This window comes from Manacus candei, unplaced genomic scaffold, assembly GCF_025592945.1.
Source record: "Manacus candei isolate 608988 ecotype Guabito, Panama unplaced genomic scaffold, ASM2559294v1 h1tg000010l, whole genome shotgun sequence".
Classification (NCBI taxonomy): Eukaryota; Metazoa; Chordata; class Aves; order Passeriformes; family Pipridae; genus Manacus; species Manacus candei.
The window spans coordinates 4209694-4233003 of NW_026138058.1; the positions used below are offsets into that span (position 1 = coordinate 4209694).

A 23310-nucleotide genomic window follows, 5' to 3' on the forward strand; every position below is an offset into this window, starting at 1 on the left:
TCTGCTGATTGGAGAGAAATTATTTATATGGCCAACTGCTGGAATTTGGAAAGAAAAACTCAGGGAGCAGACAATTTGATATTACCCTATTTAAGTTAAAATGAACACTGTGAGAGATAATTCCTGAAGATGCTAACTGCACACACTGGAGAATTCACCAGGGAATACTGACCATGCCTGACATTTAGGATAAAATGCCAAGAGGTTGCACTGTTCTTTTCATGTGCCCTCTGTACTCTTCCATTACTGCCTGCTGGTGATATGTTCAGAAGGAAACCTGAGCTGCCCTGAACAGTAATGAAGTGATATTGTGTTGTAACAGCATGTTTAACTTATATGTTTTACTATTATTTTTGGCAGCCATGTGACAAAAAGCAAAAAACTCTGTGTGCACACACGTACATTAAATTCAAGTCACATGAGCAGCAGGTTTAATTCTGTCCCAGAAATGAATGTAGTATCAAGGCTTATGTTTCCTAAAAGTGCTTCCCTCATCTGATGCTCATTTGGGCAAAGAGAAATCAGCTTGTCTTACTGGGAGATGCAGCAGCCATTTGCAGTAGTACATCTGTCTGCCCCCCTGGCCCCCCCACCCTTTAGCATTTTCCCAGTGCCACTCTACCCCTATATACAAACTAATCATGGTATAGGAGCAATTTTTACTCCTTGCCTCCCGCCTCCTCCACCCCAGCACCCAGAGTAGTGCACAATCTGGCTTCAACACAGAACTTCAGTGGTGCAGAAGGACTAAATCAGTGCTCTGCACACAAAGGCAGTGCCATTCCTAATGCAAATATAAGGTGTTTGCAAACCCATCTGCACCAGTGCTGAGAAACCCAAACTGCTGATAAGCTTTTATCCAGGCAGTGTAGCATCTGAAGAGGAGACATGGAGTGTCTCCCATGATTACTCCTCCCCATGGTCTCAGTGTACTTCACGTGACGGACAAGAAGAGCAGTACAAAAGAGCAACAACTATCAGCTGCCATACCTAAGGCAGGTGAGCAGGGCAGGATACTGCAGACAACCCCAAGTTAACTCCAAACAAAGCTATCCCAGGTACCAGGAGTGCTTTTGTCTGTACTGCCTGGAGCTCTCTGCAGGCTACTTTGCAACCCTTCTTCAGCAGCATGCCCTCATTTCTGGCAGAAAACCAAAAAACAACCAGCGGCATTTGGGAGATGTTTTCCTTGTCATGGCCTTTGTGGATGGCAAGAGATTGCTGGGCTTGAGCAGGCAGCACTGTCCTCTTGCAATACTAGCAGATGCAGATTTAAACGACCCTAAGAGCAACCGAAAAGTCAGGAACAGGGAGCACTGATAAGCTCCAAGGTCTTGAGGAAGGAGAATATTTGGGATGTGTGGTGGGTGAAGATCTGTATAAGCTGCTGGACACACTGGCCAGGATGAGGGGCAGTGACTTTCTCCCTCTACTCAGCACTGGCGAGGCTTCATCACAAATCTTGTGTTCAGTTTTGGACCACTCACTACAAGAATAACATTGAGGTTCTGGAGTGTGTTCAGGGAAGGATAACTGAGCTGGTGATGGATCTGGAGCAGAAATGTTATGAGAAATGACTTGAGAGAGCTGAGGTTGTTTGCCGTGGGAGGGAGATCTTCTCACCCTCTAAAACTGTCTGAAAGGAGGTTGTAGCCAGGCAGGGGTCAGTCTCTTCTTCGTTCAGGTTTTAAGCAACAGGATGAGACAAAATGGTCTCAAGTTGCACCTCAGTATGGGGAGGGATTGGATATTGGGGAAAATATCTTCAGCAGTAGCATTATGAAGCATTGGAACTGGCTGCCCAGGAGGTGGTTAAGTCAACCCCACCCCTGGAGGTATTGAAAAGACATGTATATGTGGTGGTTAGGGGCATGGTGTACTGGTGGGCTTAGGACTGTTAGGGTTATGGTTGGACTCAACGATACTAAAAGTCTTTTTCAGCCTCAACGATTATGTGATTCTAAGCTACCTTAGCATGTCTGTATGCTGCACCTGGTTGCTGCTGAGTCATTTGGTGCCTTTGAGCAAGTCAAAACTCTGTGAAGAAAGTGTCTCAGTTTCTTTCCTTTGAAAGCAGAACAATGTTTATTTAGCAGAGTAAACCTCAGAAACACCAAAAGGCTGCCCTGTGCTTTGAAGCTCACGGATATCGTTTCACCACACAGAGTCACTGCCTCTTCTCCTGCTGCTGTTTTCCATATGAAAATGAAATTATTCCATGAACACTGAAACGAAACCTAGTTACTAATGGAGGTCAAATCTTTGTCCCTTCAGATTTGTTTCCCCAGTCACCTCTGTCCAAACCTCTCTCATCAGTCCCCACTGTGTCCCTGCATGCACAAAGCAGTGTGTACCCTACCAAGGACCCCCACGTTGACTGCTTATCTGACAACTGCTTTACCTGCCTTACCCTCTGCAGAGGCACTGCCTCTGCCTCTCCTTTTTTTAGAGCAGTTTCAACAAATCCAGTCAAAACATAAGTTATCTGCAAACGCCCTTCAAATCCAGTCGAAGATCGAACAAGTTCAGAAGCGGCTTGTGAGGGTGACTAGCAGACAGACAGACTGATCATAAAGAAAGATTGCATAAGGCTTGTTTGCTTATGAAACCAAGCTACAGTAGAAATAGGAGATTCAACGAGATGTTCCACAAAGACTATAATTCATTCACCTTATACAACTTATTATAGACCAACATTATTCATTTTACACAGCAACACAAAATATTACACAGGAAAAAGAAGGGTTCATCCCTCATTATAGCTGGTCCAGGGGTCATGAACCTCATCACGTGTCTTGCAAGCAAATATTAAAAAATTTAACGATTGCATTGCAGAATTTCATCTAGAGTTAAAACCTACAGAAAGCTGAGTGAACAGACTTAACAACAAATCACTATAAAGCTAAGCTACACTATTTCAACTAACAAAACCACTAACGGATCACAGACACCTACAGGAGTACTGGTCACCCTCCTAAATTTCAGCAGATATAGCATGGTCTTCCTCACACACATTCATGTCTATACACCTAAATGCAGTTCCCACAACTGAGCTCCATTCTGCAGCTGTTTTGTGGTGTACGTGCTTTACATTTCGGTGTTATGCACCCTTTATAATGTGTGAGCTTTTTGTTTAATGTAAGTTGCTCATTCCACTTGTGGTTGCCATCAAAGCATTTAACCTCATTTAAAACTCTAATTTTACATAGAACTGAAGAGTTGCCTCAACAATATTGAAGCCTATGCCTTTCTGATGACCTGCATCCAGCCATTTTAGATCAACAAACATGTCTTTTCCCTGACCCTTTTGAGCTTTTGTTCAAAAGTTTGAAGGCTGCTTACTGACAAGTGATTTGTTTCCATTAGAACATGCCTCATTCCAGCCATCCGTGACCATTTTGTACTTAGGGTTTTATAACCAGCACGTCTCAACATTCCTAAAATCCCAGAGAGGATCTGAAAATAGAATAAGAAATGAGCATTTAAATTAAAAGCAACAGCACTTGCACGAAGCTGCCAGGTTTTTATGGTAGATAGTGTCTTTTTGCCCACCCCCACTCTCTCTACTCCCCCTTCTTCTCAGGGTTGTAAGCTGTATTTTCCATAATATTTTGCAATGCCACCTAGGGTTACATTCACTCTATTTATAGGGCTCTGTTTTAAAGTGAAACAGGTGTCAGATTGAATGAGGCTGTTGTCAGCATACATGTCCTCTTGGGGATGGGATGGGAGGTTTACTAATTTCTGCACTTGGGGGATTTACAGTTTGATCGCTAATCTCTCTGCAGGGCCCAGGGGGAGGAGGGGGAAATGCAGAAGAACAGTGGAAGGAAAAGTTAGCTTTCTGCTGGAGCTATGCAGTGCTGCCTCTTCCCCAGATCCATGCAACCAGACCTTTTCTTTTTTTTCATGTGCTGAAACTGATGTGTTTGCAAAAAGGGGCCGGACAGCCTGTTCTGAGGAATGAAGCCCTTTGAATGGATGTGAAACAGGCAGAGCTCAGCTGAGATGGGGGGGAGATGAGGAGCCCCGTCCCACCTGTATCCCATCCACCCCTTCCTATTGGTTGCACTTCCAGGGAACAAAGATCAGCATAGTGCTTCCATGGCTCTCCACCTTGTGCCACCTTTGCCATTATCATACCCCGTACAGTGAAGCACTAATGTCACAGTCAGCAACTCTGTGAGAACACAAGCTTTAGACCACTGTGGTAATAGCGTGCAGCAGTAAACACCAGCACAGACCCCCTGACAGACTGAGCTTGGAGTCAAGACCAAAAAGGCAGTGAGCACGTGAACAGATGACGGGCGTGGGGGTAGCAGGGGAAGATGGGGTAACACTCAAAAAGAATTTAGAGAAAAGAAGTCACAGCTCGTTGCTCACCTTCAATTTGACTTGCAGGTTAACCACGCTTATTGCCTAGGCAGTGATTCATGAGATTAAAATAGGGGCCACTACAACAGTTGACATAGACCAGTAGCAGTTCATGAATTTTTGCAACTATTAATCACTACTGATATCAAAACTAACACTGCAGTAAGTGCCAGACATGTTACAGTGGCAAGGAAAAGATCTGCTGCTTGTTCAGGAGTACACCAAAACTACAGAAGTCAACTTGACAAACCAAGGGAAGACAAAGGTAGAGTGATAAAAGTCAGACAGTTGGCAAGACAAAGGAAAACGGAACAGGAGAAATCATAACTGAAGCTGGCTTTTCTTTCTGAGAACACTTACTACAGAAATTAGTACCTTTTTGGCACAGTACAGAAAGCAGGTCTTTGGGAAGTTCTGGAATGAGAAGCTCACAAATGGCATCAATGTGTAGGGAGAAGCTGGGAGACATGCAAACCATCAATGCCAGAGGCGTGCTGTGCACCACGAGGACTGGAAGCAGAACTGTCAGGGTGAGGACAGAGCTGTGGGGAAAGACAATCAGAGAGACAGTTTGGTAAGTTATGTGACACCGGTGTCAATGATTTAGAGGTGTCTTTGACTCACCTGGCACCATGAGAATACCAGTCTGGCTATATGATATATATTTTATTAAGTATTCACATGTATCCATCAGGGATTGGAACTTAACAACTTCCACAAAACCTGAAAATGGGAGATGTTTCAAGAGGTAAAATCATAATTAAAGACAAATCTGGATGAGAGGAATATTTAGTGTAGTTAGGCCACCACACTGATTTCCAGTGGAAGAAAGTAATCTGTAGTTCTTGAAAAGTCACATAAAACTGTCATATTTATCCAAGGAACAAGGCGTTAAGGGAAATGGATTTACATGTGCAAAAATCCCAGTTCAGCATGTGTTTGTGGATTTACTGTGATTCATCAGTCATTCATGTTAATTGACTGTACAAATAACAACTTACATTTTAAATTTAGTATTTGTACTTGGAGTTATCACTACTGTGTAACTCATCATGGTATTTGTGGTTTCTTTTGTGCACTTATTTATGAACACTTGGGGTTTAAATATAATGAAAATCATAAAAATACAAACAAATAATCACAAAAATATGACAATCCCAATACACAGAAATGCAGTGGGACTCTTGCAGAACTATTTAGTTTTCTTTATTAAACAAGGAAACAAACTCTGAAAATAACAACAAAAAAATATCACATAACTTCATGTAAAACGGGATTGGGAGAAAACACACAAATATTTAAGTACAAAAGGTTACACTTGCAGAAGTGCTCACCCGCTCCCATTCCTGAAAATGAACACCAGACCCACTGGATGCTGAGTGCTGTCAAAAATCTAACCACTTCACTGAAGAGCCTAACTGGGAACTGAACTGCCTTTGTAATCTGATCCATTTGGGACATGTGGCATACCAAATTCTTTGGAAAGAACTAGATCTTATCGCTGCCGTTCCTGAATTAATAAAACACAGTTGAAAGAGCACTTTGTGCAACATAAATAATTTTGATAACAAATTTGCATACCGCAAAAACAAACAAGCAAACGAAACCGCTGAAGAATCAAAGGTTTTATTTAGCAGGTTGTGCTTACGTTTGATAGGGGACTTCAAAACAGGCAGTTGGGTAAATCCCCTTGTGCTTACAAAGCCTGGGCACTTCACTGGACTTCTCACTTCCCTGACCTCCAGGGCTTCTGCTTCCCCTCACGCACAAGAGCAAAGGGACCGTGCTGGAGACTGTAATAACAGCTCTGTTGATTGCTGCGCTGTCTTCCAAAGGATGGTGCAACCATTCCTTCAGTTCTGCCATCCCTGAAGTTGGTTTGTAAGGAGAAGCCTGTATTAGACCCCTCTTTGAAAAGCACTTAATTCAGCCATACCACTGCAAATGCTTTCCAAGCAAGGTGTGCTACCAGTCCCCTCCATCACTCCAACAGATCTGTCTGATCTCACAACTCTCATCATCATGGCTGGGCTTCATGAACGAAGATTTAGGAAGGCTCTATCCACATTTGTTGCAAGCACGCTGGTGGTTAATGAGGCCAATACAAGACAGACATATCCGATTGCAAAAGGCACAGCAGAAAGACTCCTTAGGTGGGAAATTCTGCAAGACACGATTCCTTCTGCGTTGTCTTTTCTCCTCAAGGGTGATCCTGCTGCGTTCTCAAAGGCATCAGCAGTGTTATAGATGGTGTGTCTCCAGACCTCCTGATTGGAGGCCAGAGTAGACCAGTTCTGGTGATCAATATGGCCAAGGCTGAGATGTTGTTTCAGGCAGTCCTTGTATCTCCTCTTTGGGGCTCCTCTCTTGCAGCAGCCGGTGGCAAGTTCACCATAAAGCAGGATCTTAGGGAGGGGGTGGTTGGTCCTTCATCCTGGAGACGTGCCCTGCCCAGCACAGCTGTGTTCTCAGCAACATGGCCTCAATGCTTGTGACTGCTGCTTGTTCTAGAACAGATGGATTGGTCACATCATCTGACCAGTGGATGTTTAGGATTGTACAGCTCTAAGCAACAGGAAACAGAGATGACGACTGTACTTTCTTGTCATTCTTAGGTCCTTATCCCTAATATTGTTGGCGACTGATCACCCACTTTAAAATGATCGCTATCTCCATCCATCTCATTAAATCTATCTTCTACCTATAGCTCTTCATTTTGCTCTGCTCTCCTACAGACTCAGTTCATTCTGCATTTTTTCTCACATCACAGTTCTTACAATTACTTCTGCAAGTGTCCTTCCTCTTCCTCAGCATCACAAAAGTCTGCATTATATTTTCATTGTGTGACAGGCCTTGATTCTTGAGGGTCACAAAAACTGCATTTGCAAATTCCTTGATGGCTACAGCAGAAGCCTGTACACCACCCTTTGTGCTGTACAAGAAACAAAATAATAAAAGCGTCCATTGTGCAGCAGGAACTTCATGTTCACCTTTTAAAGGATTTGCCACCCTTATGGAGTTAATTTACATTAACATAAATATTCCATTAGTAGAAATGTTTATAACATGCTTCTCTCTCAAGAGGCATTCTGCAACATGATTCTTCAACCACTTATGTTTAACTAATGTGTGTCACATTTGAATAATATAAAAAGACAACTGAGTTAAGTGATTGAATGCCTGGAGAAAACCAATGTTAATTTCCACTAAAAGCAAAGCACATTCCCTTCATTTTGCAGCTTAATTACTGCAGTATTTGGCTCACAAATAAAAAAACGGTTGAAGAAAAAGCCTCCAATAATAGGTTGCTGAAGCTTATTTTTCCCCTCCCACGTAACTCTAAAAAGTATTTTTCTCAAGCCTTATTTCAAGCCTCTTCCTGTGACGCAGATGAAGGCTAGTACTCTTGAATACCTGCTTCCCAATATGTTGTTAATGTAATCTGACACCCTTGCAGGAGTTTGGCCTGGGGTGGCTTCTACATCCCAGGCTACATTACTGCCAAAAATCCACACAAAGAATTTGTAAAACAATGCCCTTCTCCTGAATTCTGATGGGAAATTCTCCATGGTTCTCTGGAACTTTTCAGAATCAAATTTGAGATATCAGCTGATACCCATGCCAGTCTGCTACTGAGCTAACTTGTTGGCCATTTGCTTTTAGTAATAGTAGCAGTGACTTCCTCAATGTAGTTGGTCAAGACAAAGGACATACTGCGTTTCATATAAATTTCACCTCAGTGATATCTAAAATAGATTAAGTCAGTTTTCCTGCCACATAAAAGGTAATCTTTAAAAAGTTCCACTAAAATGAACAGGAGACAGAAGTCAGTAAGTAAAGATAATATTAAAAAAGCTTAACAAGCCTTCTAGTTTATGCATGGAAAATGTATCACTGACAAAGTTCAGAACAAACTCATGGACACGAGTGGGATTATTGCTTTGATTTTGGTAAGAAGAGGGTAATTTACTATACCTGGAATACAGCAGTGTCCTGATGTCTTACATTATTGCTCAGTGAAGTAGTGACCCAGATTTCTACTCCAGGCAGCTGGAAACTTATCATAAGGGTCAGTTAAAGTGTAGTTATTCCTCCTTTATCATGGTTACAGAAAGTTGACTTGCTTTGTGCTGAAATTCTGTGAAATTTCTAAAACCCAGTTGGCTAAAAATTTAGTTCTAGAGAGTCGTGTTCAAGCAGTCAGATGAGCACACCACAGAAAAACAGAGAAAGATTTATTTGAGCTTTGTAAACCTTTTGTTCCTTCTTTTAATGTCCTGCTGGTTAAGTATCTCTTTCTGTAAGTAAGTAATAAAATCTTTGATTCTCCACCAAATTATGTGAAAAAATCTGCAAAACGTCATTAGCAGGAAGAGTGTGTTTAATTTCAACTCAAGCTCCAATGACTTTTAAGAGCAGAGGGTATATTTCCCTGAGTAAAACATATGATCTCATGTGCTCAGCCCACCCCGATTCTCTAGACTCTTAACCTTGTGTCCAGAGTGCACACAAATGTACCATTACAGGACCATCCTTTCACCCCAGTGGACATTCACCTTCTAGCAAGACTTTTTAAATTCCTGAGACATCTACTGTTTGTGGTACACTGAGATGGCTGCCTTATGACTGATTTCTGTGGACAATGTGTAATTGAGAACTGGCAGAATGGCAGGTCTCAGAGGGTTGTGACCACTGGCACAGGGAGAAGTGACACAGGATTGTAGTTGGAGGCCTGTCACTACTGTTGTCCCCCAAGGTTCCATACTGGGCCCAGTATTGTTTAATTTATTCACCAATGACTTGGATGAAGGGGCAGATGCCTCCTCAGCAAGTTCACTGATGACACAAAGCTGGGAGGAGTGGTCAGTACCCCAGAGGGCTGTGCAGCCCTGGAGAAGGGCCTGGACAGGCTGGAGGGAGCAGCAGAGCAGAAACACCTGAAGTTCAACAAAGTAAGTGCAGGGAGGAACAACCCCAGGCACCAGCACAGGCTGTGAGCTGACCTGCTGGGAAGCAGCTCTGTGGAGAAGGACCTGGGGGTCCTGGTGGAAAACAAGCTCCATGAGCCAGCAGTGTGCCCGTGTGGCCAAGAAGGCCAGTGGTGTCTTGGGGTGCATTAGGAAGGGCATTGCCAGCAGGTCAAGGGAGATCCTGCCCCTTTACCCACTCCCAGGGAGAGGGGGGACAGCTGTGCCCATTTCTGGGCTCCTCACAATGAGAGAACAAGGAGCTCCTGGAGCTGGTTCACTGGAGGGCAATGAAGATGATTACAGGATTGAAGCCCCTCTCTTACAAGAAAAGGCTGAGAGAACTGGGCCTGTTCAGCCTTGAGAAGAGACAACTGAGAGGGGACCTCATCAGTGTCTGAAGTATTTGAAGGGAGGGTGCCAGGAGGATGGAGCCAGGCTCTTCTTGGTGGTGCTGAGCAATAGGACAAGAGGCCATGGGCAGAAACTGATGCACAGGAAGTTCCACATGGTCATGAAGAAGAACTTCTTCACTGTGTGGGTGACTGAGCACTGGAACAGACTGTCCAGAGAGGATGTGGATTCTCCCTCACTGGAGATATTCAAGAAAAGCCTGCATGAGATCCTGTGCCATGTGATCCGGGATGACCACAACTGAGCAGGGAGGTTGGACCAGATGCCCCACTGTGATCCCTTCCAACTTGACCCATTCTGTGACTCTGTAATAGACTTATGCAGCATGGGCATATAAAAAAGGGCACAAGGATAATACCCTCAGGGATAAAGGACCGATTAGAAACAGTGCTTCAAGGACTGCCTTGAGGATCAGCAAACTTGAGTCATTGTATTTGAAGCACAAGAATGAATGTTAAAAGCATAGCTATAATTTTATTGCAAAAGCCTGCCACTTCTCACATCTAACATTTGAGGTCATGATTAACACAAAGGCATAGGCAATTTAGGTATTTGCCTGTTCATACAAGGGGTCATTTGAAACAATCAAGCAGTGGTGAGAATAACTACTATGCCCACGGAGACACTGCCCACAACTGTGTGCTAAAGCAAAACACCTCTTTAAGGGGATTAAATATAAAGGTTACTCTAAATTATAGCTTTTGTGTACGTGAGTAGGAATTTTTTCTTATTTGTACAGGGTTCCACAAGTTCAGATATAATTCTTATCTCCAGATGTCATGCCAATTGTCTGCTGAGTGAAGGAGGTGCCTTATTCTCAACAGCTGTTATAGGAAACAGTTATACCTATGTCACACCTACTTGGTATTTTTGTCTTGGGCACATTAATCGCATTAGAGCCCAAACCAGTTGAGCTGCTCTTCTGAACATCAATCCAACAAGGAATTTAAGTTTATACCTGACTTTATACATGTAAGTGTATTAATGAAAACTGCTCACATTTTTGAAGCTAGACAGGTACTACAATTCCTTATGTGAACCCAATTTCTTAATGATGATGAACTGAGACTAGCTGGGGAGGAAGACTTGGGTGTGTTTGTGGACGAAAAGCTCAATACATGTGCTTGTAGTTCAGAAAACCAACCACATCCTGAGCTGAAACAAAAGTAGCATGGCCAGCAGGGTGAGGGAGGCGATTCTCCCCCTCTTCTCTACTCTTGTGAGACCCCACCTTGGAGTCTGAGGTCCCCAAAAAAATGAAAGGCACGGACCTATTGAATGGGTCCAGAGGAGAGACACTAAGTTGTTCAGAGGTCTGGGGCACCTGACCTAGCCTGGAGAAGTGAAGGCTCCAGAGAGACTTTACAGCAGCCTTCAAGTACCTAAAGGGGTTGGAGAGGGACTTTTCACAAGGACAAAGGGGGACAGCTTTAAGCTGAAGGAGGGTAGGTTTAGATTGGATATTAGAAGAAAATCTTTACTGTTAGGGTGGTGAGGCACTGGAACAGGTTTCCCAGAGTTGTGGGCTCCCCACTCCTAGAAATGTTCAAGACCAGGTTAGATGGGGCTCTGAGAAATTTGGTCCCAGTGGATGGTGTCCCTGCCCATGGCAGTACCCATGTTTCATGGCACTTCTGTGGACTTCAGACTGTCAATCTGCTAGCGGGGTAGTAGATGAATACTGCTTTATTTTGCAACTGCAAACATCCTTTCTGCATCAAACAGAAAACACAGTTTCTCTAGTGATTACCAGACAAGTCACACATGATGTCCAAATTCACTTCCTCATCTTCTCAACCAGGAGTCATCAAAAAATGTTGCCCCAACAATGAACAGTGCTACTTGCACAAAACTTACGATATCATTGAAATTAAATAAAACCTGTGATGTGTGTTAAAGGAAATAAAAAACTGGGTTATAGAAAAGAAGAAGTCCCGAATCTGATTTGGTAAAGCAGGGCAGCAGAGCAGAGTGGAGGGACTTCTGAGTGTGCATGGAAGTAATCTGCATGAAACTGTTGTGGTGAACTTCTCATGCTTGGAGAGATTTCTAGCATCCTACACATCAGATCAGAAAACATGATGACACAGCAGGGAGCTGGGGAGGAATGATGTAGTAAGCCTCAGAAGAGCCGTGGGGCAAGAAGATCTGTGCCCACATCTCTGCACCATGAACCACACTCCCCCTTCCTGAGAAAACTAACAGTGAGTTCCCTGTCATAGTTACAGCACCATCCATCAGGTGTCAAAGAAAACACATCTGAAACATATAAACATAAAATAAAATGGCAATTCTAGCAGTTAAAGGGTACTGACACCTAATTACCTGTAACCTCATTCAAAACAATAAACTCCAAGCAGCCAGACATTCACAGTACCCTTGATCACACGGAGCAGAGAAGTAGTGTCAAAAAAGATGAAGCCTTCCAGAGGACTCTGTAAGCATGCCTGGTGAAGGATGCTTGCCACCCATGCCTGATAGCTGTGTGAAGGATTTAAGCCCCAAATTTCTTTCAACAGTGCACAGAGGTACACTGCTGTGAAAGTTCCACTCTTCCCTAGATGATGGGAATAAATGTGATAAAGCAGAAGCTACAGTATGCTGAAAGGACTACACATATTTGAAACCTCTATATAAGTATATGCATATATATATATATATATATATATATACACACACACATATATATAACCAACATTATCATGTGGAGTCACACTCAGCTCTGCCCACAAAAGGAAAGGATAGAGCTACCTGACCTTCTTACACTTTCATATATCAGCATAAACTTCGCCACTGGAGAATCATAGTGTTAAAAAGAATCACCAAAGTGCCCTCCTGGACAACAGTATCTACAGGGAGATATCACCGAGAAGCAGTTATCTTCCTAATAGGCATATTTCTTTTTTTTTTTTTGTTCTGTTTTACAGCAAAAATATATTCTTAGTATTCACAGTAGTACTTTTTCAAAGACAGGTTATATAAAGCAATACAACACACACACACACACAGAGGCACGCAAAAATAAAATGTGAATGACTCATTGCACTTATGCAAACTAAGTTGCGTAAGCCTGTTTTTCTCAGCTCTTAAAAAACCCAAAACAGCACATACACAACCCTAAAAAATGAGCTGAAATTCTCAGTTATGAAAGTTAAAACTGCTGAATAAAAGCAGAACTCCCTCAGCTTCTCAGGGTCCTTCACACCCACATCTGGTGTAGTGTTTACCGATGGATAAAAATAGAAAGTTGAAACTTAGTAGACCCCAACATTTATCACAGTATTTAAGAGTCAAAACAGAAAAGAGACATTCACTTCAGGCAAAATAACCCTGAACAGGGAGACATCAACAGCTACATTTTGAAGGGGATCCAGTTAATCCTCTCTGAAATACCACTCTTAGGTACAGGGTAGAAAGAAAATAATCAGCTATATTTCTTCAACAAGGAGGTAATTATAACAATGCAAACTGAAAAGAATGTAATCTTTTAAAAAAATCTTGCAGAATTTCCTCTAAACCATTACATACCACCCATATAAATTGTTGGCAGATGACGTCACAGGAGTTGGCTTCTTTAGACGTGCATAAAATCCATCTTTCTTGCTAAAGAGCAGGAGTATTCTCTTATCTGAAAGAACCAGCAGTCAACAGCAGGAATGATAGAGGTGGGACGCGAGTACGTGGGACACTGTTCAGGGGTTCAATAACCATCTGTGGTGGTTCGGGCTAGGCCTTCCTTGGTGACCAGCTTGTAACCAAGGAAGTGCCCAGATTTACCCAGTATTCCCTACGATTTTTACGTAAGCCAGACTATAAGAAGAAAGGAGGAGAGGCCTTTGCTCTCTTTCCTTCCAGTGGCTTGGAGGTGCAGGTTCCCTGCTGTTGAGTCTGCCGTGTTGGGGAGCGAGGCCTGGTCAGGCCTAGTGAGGTGTAGTGAGGCCTAGTGAGGCCTGGTTAGGCCTTGTCAACCTTGGGAGGTGGAGGTTGCCGGTGATCGTTCCGGAGCGACTCTCGGTTGTCTCAGGAGAGTAGTGAGCTATTTCTTTGCTAACTCTTTTAGTTGTTAGATATTGGGTCACTAATTGGGATATATATATATATTATTTTAGTTTTGTTCCCTTTCCCTTCCCCCTTCCCTTTCCCTTGTGAAATTGTATATTTTAATTGTATATAAGTGTAAATATATATATCACTTTGGTTCTCTCTCATTTCAGGTTTTCTTAGTTTTTTTTCTCCCTCTTCTCCCTGAGGTTTTTTTTGGGGGGGGGGGGGGGGACTTCTGGTGGTAAGGTTTGGAGACTTGGCAGGGAGCCAGCTTCAAACCATATCACCATCATCTATCCCAGGCACATGGCATCCCTGATCAGCCCATAAACAATAGGTCTTTGACTTCAGATTTGGAAAAGGCATCAATAGTTTTGCACACCAACCTTTAGAGCTGCCAAATCATGCCTTTGAACAGATAGGCTGCCACAAAATTTAGATAAATTAAGCCCTGGATTAAGGAAGGTGTGTAGCATAAATGAACCTTCTAATGTCTTCTCAGAAGTGTGATCCACAATAATTTAAGAGAGCATTTGCAAATAATCCTTCTTAAATTGCAGTAGTAGCATTACTTCGGTAAATTATTCAAATCTACTGTTGATGAGATGATATCGGGCCAGAAAATTATATGAGTCAGCTAACACAGTCTTACAAGATCCTGTTCTCTCATACACAGCACACAGACACACAGCACATAGGCAGGGCATGTGACTGCTCAGCCATTGGATCCTATGAGCACCTGAATGTCATAGAATCATAGAATGGTTTGGGTTGGAAGGACATCTATTTCCAACACCCCTGCCATGAGCATGTTGCTCAGAGCCCCATCCAACCTGGCCTTGAACACTGCCAGGGATGGGGCATCCACAACTTCTCTGGGAAGCCTGTTCCAGTGTTTCACCACTCTCATAGTAAAGAATTTCTTCCTAATATCTAACCTAAATTTCACTTCTTTCAGTTTGAAGCCATTACTCTTTGTCCTATCACTACAGTTCCTGACCAAGGATCCCTCTCTGGCTTCCCTGTAGGCCCCTTCAGACACTGGAAGGTTGCCATGAGGTCTCCACACAAACTTCTCCAGGCTGAACAGCCCTGATTTTCTCAGCCTCTTTATAGGGGATGGTGCTCCAGTCCTCTTAGCAACTTTTTGGCCTCCTCTGGACCTGCTCCAACAGTTCCATGTCATTCTTACACTGGGGGCAACAGAACTGGACACTGTGCTCCAGGTGGGGCCTGACAAGAGCAGAGTAGAGGGGGAGGGAGGCAGAATCCCCTCCCTCGCCCTGCTGGCCATGCTCTTGTTGAGGCAGCCCAGGATTCCATTGGCTTTCTGGGCTGCAAGCTCATGCCAGCTCATGCTGGCAATCATCAACCATCACCCCCTAGTCCTTCCCCACAGGGCTGCTCTCAGTCATTCCTCTGCCCAGTGTGCAGGAGTGCCTGGGATTGCCCTGACCCAGGTGCAGGACCTTGAACTTCTCTTTGCTGGACTTCATGAAGTTTGTATTGGTCCACCACTCAAAGGTGTCCAGATCCCTCTGGGTGGCATGCCTTCCCTCCAGTGTGCTGATTGCACCACACAGCTTGGTGTCATCAGCACTTGCTAAGGGTGCACTCAGTGCCATGTCCTGGGGATGGCTCACAAGCTGCAGCCCTGTTCAGTAAGAGGGAAAGCAGCAAACCTGAGTGTCCCACTGTTCGTGCCTACACCTCCAGTGCTGAGCAGAGCCGTAATGACAAGGTGAGGCAGGAGGACCCTGGGATGGGGCATCCCACAATGGGGTGGAACAGAATGGAAGAGAATGCTGCACTGGGAAAAGACAGAAAAGAACTGAACAGAGGAGGGAGGCTGGGGGTTGGCTCAAAAGGAACCTGAGGCAGGGCAACAAGAAGTTTGAAAGGTGAGGCTGCTTTACCGAGGACACTGACTAGCCACTAGAACAGTAGACATTATAAGTAAGAAGAAAACCCCTAGCACACTTTGAGTTAGAAGTTGCAACTCTATCTTAGGGTTCCAGCACCTCCATTCCAGCTTTGTGACTAGGACACCGTGATGGTATCTCTCACAAGAGAAAGAGCTGCCTGTTCTGTTTTACATGATACACAGGACATGAGTCCTGGTCCTGTGCCCACTGCCTGTTACTTATTCAACATGACAGACACATGGAAAACAGAGCAGAGTATATTTAGAGGAAATAAAAGCCTAGACTCTAAGGCCACAAGACGCAGCTCAGTGGTTCTATAAGATATCTTTAGAAAATTACCATTTTCTGTGTTGTGGTAAATTAACAATTTCTATTTGAAGAAAATATTGACATTTTTCGAACTATAGAGTTGGTGCTAATGATAAAAAACCAAATTCTTGCTCTCTGTCCCAAGAGCAATCAAAGCAGCCCTGATTATCAGAGAGCTCATGGATGACCAGACTTCAGTTTGAAACTGTTGCCAGTACATCAGCTTTGAAGTACAGGTTTCGAGCATACTGGTAACCCAACAATCTGCCTGCTCTATTGCCTCAGCCACAGAGACAGACAGCATTCAGGAACCAGTTCTGTCTGCTCTGGAAGACAGCCCAAGGCAGAATCAGCAGTTCCACCGCCTTCAAGTTAATCTCAGTTAACACTAATGACGCCAAGAAACAGCTACATTCATGCACTCTACTTTTACCAAGATGCTTGTGGTGCTAGGGTGAAATGTCCTTCAAAACTGAAAAGCAGCCTAGGTTTGGCTTCAGAAAAGACTTCCAGGTATCACACAGAGTCAGCTGACGCATGGCTCTGTCCTCCACTCCATGACATTTTGGGTCAGTGCAGAGTGAGGTTGAGCTGGGGGAAAGTACCCCATGCTAGCCATCCTCAACACCAAATGTCTTGCTAAGGACCTATCAGTAAGACACTGATGAAACAAGTTTCAATATCAAAGCCACTGCAAAACATTCCATTCTGGGAAACCAAATGAGGACAGTTTGCATCTCTGACTGTTTTAACACGCTTTAAGCAAGTTGCTGCAGGTACCAGAAACTTCGAGCACTGCAGCACAGAACTTTGCATGGGTCATTTGTGCTGCACTGTGCCACATAAACTGGGTCCAGAAGTTATATAACCTTGTCAGCTAAAACAAACAAAACAAAACAAATAATAATAAAAAAAATCTGTTTGTTAAAGGAACTAAAGTGCATAATCACTGATAAATTCTGCTTGACTGCTATGAACAATACTATGGTTGAGAAAGACACAAGGAGGGGTTGAAAGAAATCATGTGACACAAACCTAAGACCTATCCTCTAATCTTAACTCTATCCACTCTGTCCCATCAGAAGTCATATAAAGTAACTTTCAGATCTGAAGATGCCTTTTAATTTTGAGGAATAAAATAAAGCAGAAGAAAGTTCCAGTCCTACGAAGTTTTATGTGGGTAGTTAACTCCATTTCCACAGTTTTTCAAGTCACATAAAGTCAAATCATGTGTAAGTTTTTGCAAATTTTCCCCTGTTAGCCTTTTCAGAAGAAGAATAATTTTGAATGCTAATATAAGCCAGAGTATTGTGCATCTACAATTAATACTACTTCAGTGCATTTGGATTTCCATTCAACCTTTGTCATTTGACAGAGCCATAAACAAACTAACCAGTTTATTTCCTGCATTCTCTCCTTCAAACAGAGGACAAAGACAAAACGCCACATCAGATAGGGCAACATGTACTATTACAAGAAGCTATTTTCTTGAAATCTGCTAAAAATATCCACTTGGGTTTCACAACTTCATCCTGACCAGTGACAAGGAGCTCTGAATTCCACTGGAGATGGAGAACATTACATGCTGTTACTCCATAGTGCTGATAAATTTATTTTTAGGAAGCACAGACTCTACTTTCAGAAAGTACCACCACTACTACACCCAGCTTCTTTTTTAAGGGACAGGCAAGAAGACGTGAATTCAAGCCAGATTAGTTATGCCACTAATTCAAGGCAAAGGTAGGGATTTTTATCCTGTGTTCTTCACCAGTTCTTTACAACTTCCTGGTCTTCCTTCCTTCTGAGCAGGAGGATAAAGAGCAGGAGCATCGCTTCATTCTTTGTGAGATTGTATGCGTGATGACTGAAAAAGGAGGCTGGTAACAGCTCAGAAATTTTGTTTTACATATTTACAGAGGACAAAAGCATGCTTTCTCTGAAAATGACAGTTCAGCTTCCAGGTTACGCACAGGGGTTTTGCTGAGGCTGTAATTGATAGACTGATGTAGTTACAAATGTGAAATGCTGAAGGATTTGCCCAGGTCAGAAGACGGATATCCCTGAGAAATGTCAGTCTAAGTGAAGCCCGAGAGCTGGAATTCAGCAACTCACACTCACAGGGTTTCTGAACAAGAACCTGCACACTGACCATATGAGACACTGATGTTCCAATCCAGCCAGATTAGGTAAATCAGCTCCTGATCAAAAAGCATCACTGCTGGGCACCCTTCTCGAGCCAACAAGCCCAAAAGGATAATGATGGGAACGAAACTGTTCTTTCAGCCCCAGAGGCAGGGCTGTGCCACACTGGCAGAGCTGCTCTGCAAAACTGGAATGACTCCTGTGCTGCCAGCCTCGGTGTTAATGGAAGATGCTAGGCTCAGCAATTACACCAGACAAGTCACACATGATGCCCAAATTCACTTCCTGGTCCTAACGAGATAATTGAAAAGTCAGAAACAGAGGCTGCCTTCTTTTCATTAAAAAACCCAAACATTTAAAATACTCTTCATGCGTGAGGGTATGATGAGCATACAGGCATATATGTGACTGCATAGATTACATATTAACAGACATATTAAACATATATAAATGTGGCGTGTTTATGTGGTTTTCATATGTGTTTCACAGAATTACACATAATTCCTTTCCGTAATCACCACTTGAGTTATGCACACAGTTACTGCTCACTCAAAGAGTGCTTGTGTCAGTTCTTCTAAATTTACTTTGAAAATATTAGTGCTAAATTTAGGTATAGTTAATTTTTAACATTAATTATGCCATTCCAGATATTAAAGCCACTGATATCTGCTAAAAATACCAAACACTGTGTCCCATACAGCATTTATGTTGTTTAAACAGACCCTCTACCTAACAGGGAAGAAATACAAATGACACCCAAATGCTCTGCACAGGACACTTCTTCAGAGTACTGCTGGCAGCTCGAGCAATGCCATGCCACCTAAAGTTGCTTGTGGAGTTGGGGAGTTGGTGTGGACAGGTTGTGGCAGGAGGAACAACGACAACAGAGAAGACATCTATAGTCCAATAAAAATTTTCCATGAAACAGTGTTTGCTTAGCATACAACATAAGCACAGATGGGTCTGGTTTTTTTTGCTGTGCTACCCTAAGCCAGCAATAGAAATCTAGTAGCATACAGCTACAAACTGCCACATAGACAACTTGACCCATTTTATAACCTGTGGCCTAAACTTTAGCTGTGGGTTTACCAAAATTCCAATATAAAATGACTTGGAGAACAACAGAACAGCAACAGTTTGTGCAAATTCCAGCTTTACAGTTATTAAATAGACATAGGCATATATGCATTGCCTCTGCAGACAGCTGGTATGTTACATGACATTTTGTAATATACACAACCTATTTTATTCTCATTTTCAAGGATGAAAACTCTGATAACATAAACAGTCAGTACAAAAAGGTGTCATCTATTTGACTACTGAAACAATTTTCAAGTGCAGCCCTACAAGTCAAAGTCCTGTGTCAAAGAATACTGCAAGAGAAGCCAACTCTGAGGAATGGCAATGAAGGGGGCACGTGCTGGGACACCATATGTGCTGCACAAACAAGACCCCTCTCAGCTGCTGCATCTCTCAGCTTCCTTCAGCCTCTCACAAATTAAGTCCAGCTGATTGCCAACTGCAGCTGCAACAGCAAGCAAGTTCTTTATCAGGACTTCTCTATTAGTAGCTACGGGCAACCAACCTTGGAGCTCTGCCTGCTCTCCTACCTGCAGAGGTATGCTTGTGTTTAAGGCCTGAAAAACAAATACATCAGGCTCCTGTAACCAAAAGTTTACCATTTTGATCCACCAATGCCAAGTGAAAATATGTCCTGCATGGTCAGACAGATGGAAGCCCCCTGCATTCTGAGTGGTTGGTCAGTCACATATTGTCTTACAGGCACCTGGAAGGGGCTGCAGGGGGAAGGCAGAGGGGGAACTCACAAGGTAGCAATGGTTACAGGATATAGATCAGAGACACGAGAAATACTTGGATGGCATTACCTGCCACACAGTTTAAATCTGTCAATATCATGCAGAACTTTCAGCTGTGCATCTTCTAATGTGTTTCACAAGAAGCCTGTGTTATGTGGAAACAGGTGAACAAGCACTCTGCAAAAGTAGTATTTACTGGTTTTCTTTGAATTAGAAAGCCTCAAGATGACATACAGGAATTGAGCCCTGTCATCTCTTTGGGGTGAAGTACTAGACTTTGCATATGCAACACAACAGTAAGCTCAGAAGCATCTTGTGTATCCTGATTGCTAGTGTCACCTGTTAAGCTCTAGGCCAAATCTACGTACCATAAAGACCCCTTTCTCAACAGACATAGTTCAGCTGGAGGAGAAAGATGGCAGTAGAGCACACTTTTGATCCCAAGTCGCCTTATAACACCTGATCAAGAAGAGACTCCCTGACCTATGAGGGGAATTCCCCCAACTAACACAAAAGTTTCCATTCCACCAAAATAACTCCCCTGTTCCAGCTCAGCAGGTGAGACTTTAGGACAGTGGAACCATGAAAAAGAGATTATGTACAGCATCCCCCTGTCTGTCACCCAGAGCTTCCTCTGCCCTCTGAGAACACTCCCTTCTACTGGTGCTCCAACAGAGGGGTAGAAGACCGCAAGATAAAGGGTCCCAAGAAGGATAGAGGGATAGAAGGTCCCAAGTACCACTTTTAGGGTGTTGGGGGTTTTTTGTTGTGTTTGGTTGGTTGGTTTTGATTTTGGTTTTAGTTTGATGGTATTAATCCAGAATTCTGGAAAGATGAATGAAAAGCCCTAAAAGGCACTTTGAAAAATTATGTTTCACACCCCATGCATGTTTTAACTTAAGAATCTTGATGGTCCATTGCCACAATATGCTACATCTCCCACTGGTACACCAGACATCATTGTCAAAACACTCAGCCCTTGTCTGTCCATGAAGGTACCTGAACCTTTACAGGATTGTGTTGGATGTTGCACTCCCAAATAACATTAAATGTTCTCAGTCTAGCTGATTAGACACCTCATTCAGGCCCAAGTCTCAGTCTTAAAACACAGAAACCAGGTGTTCCTACTGAAGGGGCTGAGTCTAACATGTATATGTCAGTGCACTTCCACTCCACTCATGGGGTCAGGATGATATAAAAAAATAATAGACACCATTGTCTTTTTCAGCACAGCTGGAGCTGACATGGGTTTTACCCTGAACGTGAGACAATAGAAGTCATCGACTCTTTTCCTGAAGAGCTGTAAGTCTTCCTTCCACAGGAAAGCATCCTGGGTGCCTCAGCCTGGAGGGCTCAATTGTCAAAGCCACTGTAACTTCACTACTGACCAGCAAATTACTGGTGTGGATGCAGGACATGCATGAACACACATGGGAAAAAAATGAGCCTCCACAGCCAGGAAACTGGGACACCCACCTGAGGGTGGGGAATCCTCCATTTTGGTCACCAAATGGAGCATGGAAGCAATCATATGAGCAGGAGCAAGAACAACAGCCCTTTTCTTACCAGTCATGAAAAACAAAATAAAACTTTATACACTGAAAAAAAATCTCTAACATGGAAGGAAGGACATGGGCAGTAGCCAAGTAATTGTGCTATTGCCTTGCAGCAAGACAGAAATTTGGATTTGAACAGAGGAGACAGGTAACTGAATTAATTTGTCTCAAAAGTCAGCAACCCTCTTGCAGTCTAGAGAATGCCGAAGTTTAACACTAGCGTCTGGGTTCCACTCAGAGACCCAAATATCTGCAGTCCACCAAAGTCCTCTGACAGTCTTTTACATAGCTGCTTCCTCTCCCAAAGTGCTGCTTTCCCCTCAAGTTAAGTGGTTCATATCACCCCAATAAGCTCATTATAACCAACTACGCTGGTACTTTCTGCATAGCTTCTGACATTCTTGTCTGCTGAAACTCCTCTGACCTTGGGGCTGTATCCCACGGATCCTGCTTTAATCCACCCCTACATTTTTCCTTAATGAGGTTCATATACCCCTATGCACCATACACAAACACACACACAGACAACGTTTTAAATAATTAGTAGTTTTCCCTTAAGGGTAAAAATGTGCTGTAATAGTATTTCTTTTTGTTATGAAATAATGTAAACGATCTTGGTGTGGTAATATTTCATAATAGGTCTGTGTTATGCAATTAAGGCTGTAGGATTCAGATGACTTACGTGCACCTGGAGATACTGACAGATGCTGGGGACTTGGAGCTGTTGAAAAGCACATATCCCTGTGCTTACATACACACACACATGGGTAAACACACGCACAAAACGACATGCATCATCTGTCTACATCCTTTTACAAAAAAATACTAGGTACAGTAAGGTATGTGTAGTTTAATTTCTGGTAATTTCCTGTTCTCTTCAAATGAAGATCCCTTTGCAAATCTTGTGGCCCTTTTTTAAGGAAGGTAGATCTCCTGCCTTCTCTTCTGTAAACCTTGTTGACTTCAGCAAGGCCAGGGCAACTCAAAATTCTCAACTTTGATTTTTACTCTTTTCCTCAGATTTCTGTTTAGCTTGAAGATAAAAATGCAGAAACTTGCCAAATGCTCATGTTTGCAAAGCAAATCCTACTGCCAAGAACATAATTATTTATTTGTTTAGTGACATTTTTCCTTCTCCTTTAACATCATTGGGTTAAGACAATGTGAACGACAGCATTCTCACGAAAAAGTTTCACACTTCATCTTCCTCTTTCTTTAATTCCAACAAAGGCAGTGGCTGACTTTGCATGACCAAAGGTTTATCTCAAAATCATCGCAGACCATGTGGTTGTGCCTAGAGAAGTTCACCATCCATGGAGTTAAACATCAGAGTGTTGGTTGCCTCAGCACAAGCACAATCACATGCCTGTCGTGACAGCATCAGGCACTTTTTCACACTTTCCATCATCCCACAGATCCTTCCATCTCAGGACTGTGGGATAGCAAAACCGTGTAGGAAAGGTAGGCTTTTAATACTCACCAAGAAGTTGGTGTGAGAAGGGAAGTAATCTGTTACTGCAGGGACAGAACAGAAAGATCAGTGTCTGGGGGATAAGAAAGATGACAAGTAGGTTCAGGATCAGTCTTATTTAGAAGATAATACTGAGATAATGAGAATTGTAGTCAAAAAGTGTCAAGCCTATGCAAGATTAAAAGGTAGAGACAGGTTTTCTTGAAACAAAATTTTACTAGCTCACCACTCTAAAAAGAAACTGGGCTGTTTCCCTGTGATTTCCTTTTTCTCCTCTAACTCACAGTCTGC

General features: G+C 43.0%; 1 protein-coding gene and 1 long non-coding RNA gene across 3 annotated transcripts in view; one reads left to right on the forward strand and one right to left on the reverse strand.

Moving 5' to 3' along the window:
* LOC127466549 (uncharacterized) overlaps window positions 1-22824 on the forward strand; it is a 48944-nt gene extending 26120 nt beyond the window's left edge. The window contains exon 7 of the mRNA XM_051777437.1: window positions 21221-22824. The gene's annotated coding sequence lies outside the window, so the exon portion shown is untranslated. The remainder of the gene's footprint in view (window positions 1-21220) is intronic.
* Window positions 877-21265, reverse strand: LOC127466557 (uncharacterized). Of its 2 annotated transcripts, XR_007902782.1 has the most exons (4): window positions 13284-21265; window positions 4999-7306; window positions 4735-4916; window positions 877-3456 (listed from the first exon to the last, which is right to left on the reverse strand). It is a non-coding gene; the product is annotated as an uncharacterized LOC127466557 (long non-coding RNA). The 2 variants fall into 2 exon arrangements; XR_007902781.1 differs by lacking the exon at window positions 13284-21265 and having other exon boundaries at window positions 4999-13277.
* Window positions 22825-23310: the final 486 nt, after the last annotated feature.